Source organism: Notolepis coatsorum (assembly GCF_963971535.1).
Source record: "Notolepis coatsorum genome assembly, chromosome: 18".
Taxonomy (NCBI): domain Eukaryota; kingdom Metazoa; phylum Chordata; class Actinopteri; order Aulopiformes; family Paralepididae; genus Notolepis; species Notolepis coatsorum.
The window spans coordinates 50,128,564-50,135,597 of NC_140182.1; positions in this window are offsets into that span (position 1 = coordinate 50,128,564).

A 7,034-nucleotide genomic window follows, 5' to 3' on the forward strand; every position below is an offset into this window, starting at 1 on the left:
ACTCTAGTCTGTAAGCCTCCTGTAGGCCAGGCTCTCTAGGTTCATAACAGCAACCACCCTTTGTTTACTCACTGCTAATCAACGTTAATTCGCTTAATTCATTTCTTTGCTCTGTTGGCAAAATACACGAGGAGGCATGTCCCTTTTTTCTCTTTCCATTTCGGATTCCTTCTACACCCAACTAATGAGACTCTCTCGGGGGATGAACCGAGTGACATCGACCTCGATTGTCGCTGAAAGAAAAACTGATATCTTTCCCATGATCTGATCCCCGATGATCACAGACAAATGTGCCGTCGTCTCCAGGGCTACCGAGGCATCCGTGATGAGACAACGGAGACAGACAGGATCTGTATGAGGATGTGTGGTGGTGGTGGTGGAGGTGGAGGAGGGGGGGGGGGGGGGGTGATGGAGACAGCTGTGGGACTACTGCAGCTCGCTACTATCCTCGCTCACTATTTGATGACCCCATCCCGCACATCTGGCCCCCGCACAAACACAGTGAGGTAATAGCATGTTTGAGAGCGGGGAGATTACACACGGTGCCTCAAACACTTCCTGCTCTCTCCCTCTCATGAGGAGCACAAGCCCCACGGAAGTCTTCTCACCTTGGCTGAGGGCGTTAATTACAGCTCCTCGGAGCCGCCGCGCTCCCCACTTACTGGGCCTGCTTGCACACGCCGGCACACACAAGGGGATCCACGCTCTCCGGGAGGATTATGGGCCGGCACGCAGGGCAAGCTGGGAAGGGAGACAACTTTTTTTTCTCCTTTTTGTTCATTCAGGTGTTTTTCCATCTTAATAGGCTGAATTTAAAAGAAGTGGTGTGATTGATGTGTAGTGGATGTCTGTCTTGGTGTGTCTGGATCTCAACCATCTGACTGACTGAGAGTTTATTTTCTTTTGTTTCACCGTGAATGTTCCTTCTAGCACAGCTGTCTTCCAACTAAAGACATTCTTCCTCAACTAACAGCCATGGATTCTTTAGACTAATCAGTTAGTTTGTTTAATCGACAAATCTGTAAAAATGGTGTTTCCCACATCCAAATAATGAATCCAACGCTTACCAGAGATGTGCTCATCATCTTTTGAGATATAACTCATTCGGCATGAGGAGAAAAAAGCCATACTTGTCTAGATAGCTCACACACACACACACACACACACTGGAGCCCCAGAATAATCTCTGACCACGGGTGTGGACTTGAGGTGAGGCCATGTTGTTTTTTCTTCCTGTCTAAATGCTTCTCGTGTCACTTTTTATTCCTTACATTGGAGTGACCTGGGTCATTATCAAGCATCTCCTGCCCGTACAGCTCTGCACACAGGAGTGGCGTCCCCCCCCCCCCACACGCCATATAGTTCTGCGTCTGTGCTGTGAGTCTTAACGGAGGCCTTGTGTAAGAGACCATTGAGTAAGCATTCTAGGTGGTTTTCAGAAGCCAAAAGCATCCCGATCCTGATGCTCCTCCAGAGATCCCACCCTCCCTGCAGTAATTACAGGCTGCATGTGGGCCTCTCTGACGTATGACCAGAGGGATTTATTTTAGTGAGTTTCCACAGAGGTTAAAAGAATGCCACAGTGTGCGCGCTCGCATACACACACGCGGGCGCACACACACACACACACACACACAGCCTTAGGCTCACTTCTGACAGCATTAATCAACGGACTATCTCCCCCTCCCCTTGTCCAGACTCCTCCCCTTGTCCAGACTCCTCCGTCTCGTCAGACGATAGCAGCACAATGGACTTCATTATGGCTCTCAGGTTAATTGAGGGTGTTATTGTCAAATATCAAGTCCATTTGGAGAAGTATAATTTTTTTTTTTTAAAGTTCCACATTCCATTTCTCTACTGATTTACGACGCTGTAGTCAATTATCTCTTAAGTCTGTCCCTCCCAAGGAGCCTCGCCGGCTTGCAGGCTGTTGTTATGAAGCAGAGGCCAAGCTGGCAGAGAGTGAAGTCACACTCTTATAGCTTCACTACGACACACTCAACCTGACTGAGTGCAGCTTCTCCCCAGCAGCTGAAAGGCCAGAGCACGGATCGGTGTTTCTCTGCCTGGAGTCTGGCCAAGGACGGCATTTCTTCTTCTTCTTCTTCTTCTTCTTCTTCTTCTTCTTCTTCTTCTTCTTCTTCTTCTTCTTCTTCTTCTTCTTCTTCTTCTTCTTCTTCTTCTTCTTCTTCTTCTTCTTCTTCTTCTTCTTCTTCTTCTTCTTCTTCTTGAAGTCAGATAGATTCTTCTTTCAATGAGAAGAATGGGGGGAACGAGTTGTTCTCTAGTTTTTTCTCTGCGTGGAACGATTTATATGGATAAAGAAGAGAAGTGGTGTTTGTGGCGTTCTGTGTGATATTGTGTCAAAGATCCCAGTGAATTATGCCATTAATGGCGCTTCTTTATGGGCTATAATCAAATCCCACCAGACCCCTCGGGCCACATTGTGAGGCAATGGCACATGAACGTAGTGCGCTACACTGGTGAATCAAGAGCACTGAGACACATTGTGTGGCTTCATGGTCAGGCCTTTGCCTGTAGATACATGAGCCCTGGCCTGACCCGTCGAGAGAATACATTGTGGATGGGCTTCATACTTTATGCTCAGTTTTTACATTTTGTACCAGGCAATACTTAATACGTTCACTTAACACTACGCCTCACGCATGTTTTGAGAAGTAATCCTATATATTAAACTACGTCATGCCCTTTGATCTCGCCAAGAACTCAACAACTTTTTATTTCCACAGGGCCAGTTTGTCCTTTTAGAAGTCTGACAGTTTTTTTTTTTTTTTTTCAATGGGGCCGTAAAAGAGAAGATCTAGGAACGCGGCCCTTTTTTCTGCAGGGCTCCTAATACGTTCCATATTGTGAGTTTAAATGGGGTGGATTCAGGAAATGCAGTCACACTGCTTTGCCTTCCAAGCTTCCAGTCTGAGGTTTGGCCTGCAGTGCTGCTGGTTCTGTGGACTGGGGATGATGGGTCTGCTGGCGCGGTTAGGCCCAACCGTGGGTCCTCCCCCCCCCCCCTCATCCTCTCCTCTCCTCTCAGAAGGACACATGTCCACGTCGCTGGTTCTGTTCTACCGGGCCGTCTCAGCCTGGGGTGCTGGAGGCCCAAACCTGATAGAAAGGATGTTTGAAGAGCTTGAGCTCTATTCATTCACATCAACAACCCCTCCTCCCCAAGACACACACACTCCCATTCTCTCTCTCACAATCTCTCCCTTTTCTCTCTCTCTTATAACCATTTGCAGTTTACAGCAAGAAAAACATCATTATTCTTCATTCATTCTCTCTTTCTCTCTCTCTCTCAGTTCTTTGTTTTCTCTATAGACGTAGCTGTAACCAGTGAAACAACCCTCTCTTAGTTGTTGTTCTGACTGATGTGTTTCCTCCGAGGTCTAACTTGTCTTCACTCGGCTGCAGCGGGAGGTAAACAGACAGCGGTGTCTCCGGATGACTTTATTTAGCCGTAGTAAGTGGCGCGTCGGGGGCCAGGCTCGTAGGCTCGGTTATGAGGGAGGAGGCTTTTGGAGCGTATCTCCGAGAAGAGTGGAGATGAGTGAGGAGGCTCAAATTCCAGCCCAGAGGTCAGGTTTAGCATTCCAGGGCCACGGACCCCAGCCTGTCTCCAGTCTGACATACCTGCTGAGTGTCTGCGGGGGCCTGGGACGTGTGTGTGTGTGTGTGTGTGTGTGTGTGTGTGTGTGTGTGTGTGTGTGTGTGTGTGTGTGTGTGTGTGTGTGTGTGTGTGTGTGTGTGTGTGTGTGTGTGTGTGTGTGTGTGTGTGTGTGTGTGTGTGTGTGTGTGTGTGTGTGTGTGTGTGTGTGTGTGTGTGTGTGTGTGTGTGTGTGTGTGTGTGTGTGTGTGTGTGTGTGTGTGTGTGTGTGTGTGTGTGTGTGTGTGTGCGTGCGTGCATGCGAGTATGTGCGTGCGAGTATGTCCGTGCGTGCGTGCGAGTATGTCCGTGCACATGCCTGTGCATGTGTGCGTTTGCATTAACCGTGTGCACCACAAAAACGACGTGTCAAAATGAACACATTATATTCCATTACACGTCAACCGTGTCATACAGAAATTGGATAAAAATAAACAAGGGGGCGAGCGGATTGCAATAATAGTTAATGTTCCATATTCATGCCTGACATGCAGAGAAAAGCACACACAGATGTAGGAACGGAGTCCACTCTCTCTCTCTTCCAAATCAAACTCTCTCTTCCAAATCAAACCCTAAGAGCTCCTTTTCCGTGCATGCCATTCACAATCATCAGCTCAGCTCACAGGGTGGGTGGGAGTCCAGAGGGGGGAGGGGGGCTCCTTGCAGTCTCATGTGAGGAGGAGAGCTGGAGCCGTTCAAATCGCTGTGGAATCTAGTAAGGGAAACCAGGGCAGCTTTTAACTGCGGCTGGTGCCTACTGGCTGTTGTTGTTGTTGTTGTTCCAGAGCCTTTTATTTCAATGTAATAGCCCTGCTGAACAACAGCCACTTGTCTTGTGTAATTGTTCAGTTGTGATTTTCTTTAATGGCAAAAAGAGGGATTTGGATGCCACGCACGCACGCACGCACGCACGCCCGCCCGCCCGCCCGCCCGCCCGCCCGCCCGCCCGCACACACACACACACACACACACACACACACACACACACACACACACACACACACACACACACACACACACACACACACACACACACACACACACACACACACAGGGGCGTAGCTGGGGGGGGGGTAGCTTAGGATGATTCCAAGGGCCCAGCACTGGGGGGGCCCCATTTTTTTTTTTTTTTTTCTTTTTTACTAGACATCACTCAGGTGTATTATTGATGCTCTCATTGATACTATGTTTGTTTCTGAAGTGTGTGTGTGTGTGTGTGTGTGTGTGTGTGTGTGTGTGTGTGTGTGTGTGTGTGTGTGTGTGTGTGTGTGTGTGTGTGTGTGTGTGTGATATATAGAGAGAGAGGGGGGGCTTTGGTAGACTATTGCATTGGTCCATTCATTGAAGATGAACGCAATGCGACATCCTTTACTAGGCTCACCCACCAACAGTGCAGGTGCTGAACTGCTGATCCGAATGTATAGGTAAAAACCATATTATGCGTTTTCATCAATAAAAAAATGTCAAAAAAAATGCCCGCTCGCGTTCACTGGGGGCCTACAAATACATTCTTTCATGGGGCCCAGAATCTGGAGCTACACCCCTGCACACACACACACACACACACAGGTTTTGATTATTCCCAACAATAGTGTTTATTTTACTGTGTGTTTGAACGTTGTAGCGGGGAGCGACAAGAGGCAAACAGATCTGAAACGACAGAACGGTCCTTTTATTAAAACACAAAATGCTCTACTAACTAGTACATGAATTGGAACTCAAAACATCCCGGTTTCACTCGACCCCCGTCCAAGAACAGAAAGAAACTGGAAACTGGCATGAGCCAACAATAACAATAATAACAGCAATAACAACAATAAAACACAAAAACTTGCTGAAGAAACTGAAAAAGCCTCAAAATCTTTTCCCTGTATGAGCCAGCAATGTAGCTGCGGTAGACAAGAGGCAAAGCGACTTGAAATGACCAAACGGTCATTTATTAAAACACAAAAATACTCACACGAATGGAACTCAAAACACCACGGTCCAAGAACAGAAAGTAACTGAAACCAAAGCGTTTAAAGAAAGCTGACAGGACTGACGCGGCGCCCCAGGTGTGTCCAGCGCCTCATTAGTCGCTTGGCATTGGAAGCCGCTTGTCTCATCAATCAGCTGACTGCCAATTGATGAGACGAGTGGCTCTCTGGCTCTATTGGCTCTCTCCCACAGTCCTCATGAGCAAAATGGGGGGGGGGGGGGGGGTAAATGACTCATTTGACATAGCCAGAGTGGTGTTTCTTTCATGTCAAACAGTAGTTGATAGACACACAGAAATCTATTGTGCAACTTAAAAGACACTATAGGTTCAGCAGCACTCTGGGTGTAATGTTCAGGCCTCATTCAACAAGGGACAACTGCAATGTCACTCTGCCACAAGGATTTTGTATAGGCTATGACGTGGTCTCAGATGTTCAAATACATGTTTGGGGGGATACCTTCTCAAGACAGTGGCGTACCCCTTTTTATGGTTTATGCCGGAACAACATGACATTTTCAAGTGTATATGTCAGACTTGGCGACCCAGCGCAGGGTGACTGTGCGTCCAGAACTTACCTCTTTGTAAATATTGCTGCAGTGGAGAAGGAGGCCGATGGCCAAGAAGAACCTGGCTGCTCAGTGCTCTCTCTGGGGCAGTGGACGGACAACAACCCACTGATCATTACCTGGCTGCTCAGTGCTCTCTCTGGGGCAGTGGACGGACAACAACCCACTGATCATTACCTGGCTGCTCAGTGCTCTCTCTAGGGCAGTGGACGGGACAACAACCCACTGATCATTACCTGGCTGCTCAGTGCTCTCTCTGGGGCAGTGGACGGACAACAACCCACTGATCATTACCTGGCTGCTCAGTGCTCTCTCTGGGGCAGTGGACGGGACAACAACCCACTGATCATTACCTGGCTGCTCAGTGCTCTCTCTGGGGCAGTGGACGGACAACAACCCACTGATCATTACCTGGCTGCTCAGTGCTCTAGGGCAGTGGACGGACAACAACCCACTGATCATTACCTGGCTGCTCAGTGCTCTCTCTGGGGCAGTGGACGGACAACAACCCACTGATCATTACCTGGCTGCTCAGTGCTCTCTCTGGGGCAGTGGACGGGACAACAACCCACTGATCATTACCTGGCTGCTCAGTGCTCTGGGGCAGTGGACGGACAACAACCCACTGATCATTACCTGGCTGCTCAGTGCTCTGGGGCAGTGGACGGACAACAACCCACTGATCATTACCTGGCTGCTCAGTGCTCTGGGGCAGTGGACGGACAACAACCCACTGATCATTACCTGGCTGCTCAGTGCTCTCTCTGGGGCAGTGGACGGACAACAACCCACTGATCATTACCTGGCTGCTCAGTGCTCTGGGGCAGTG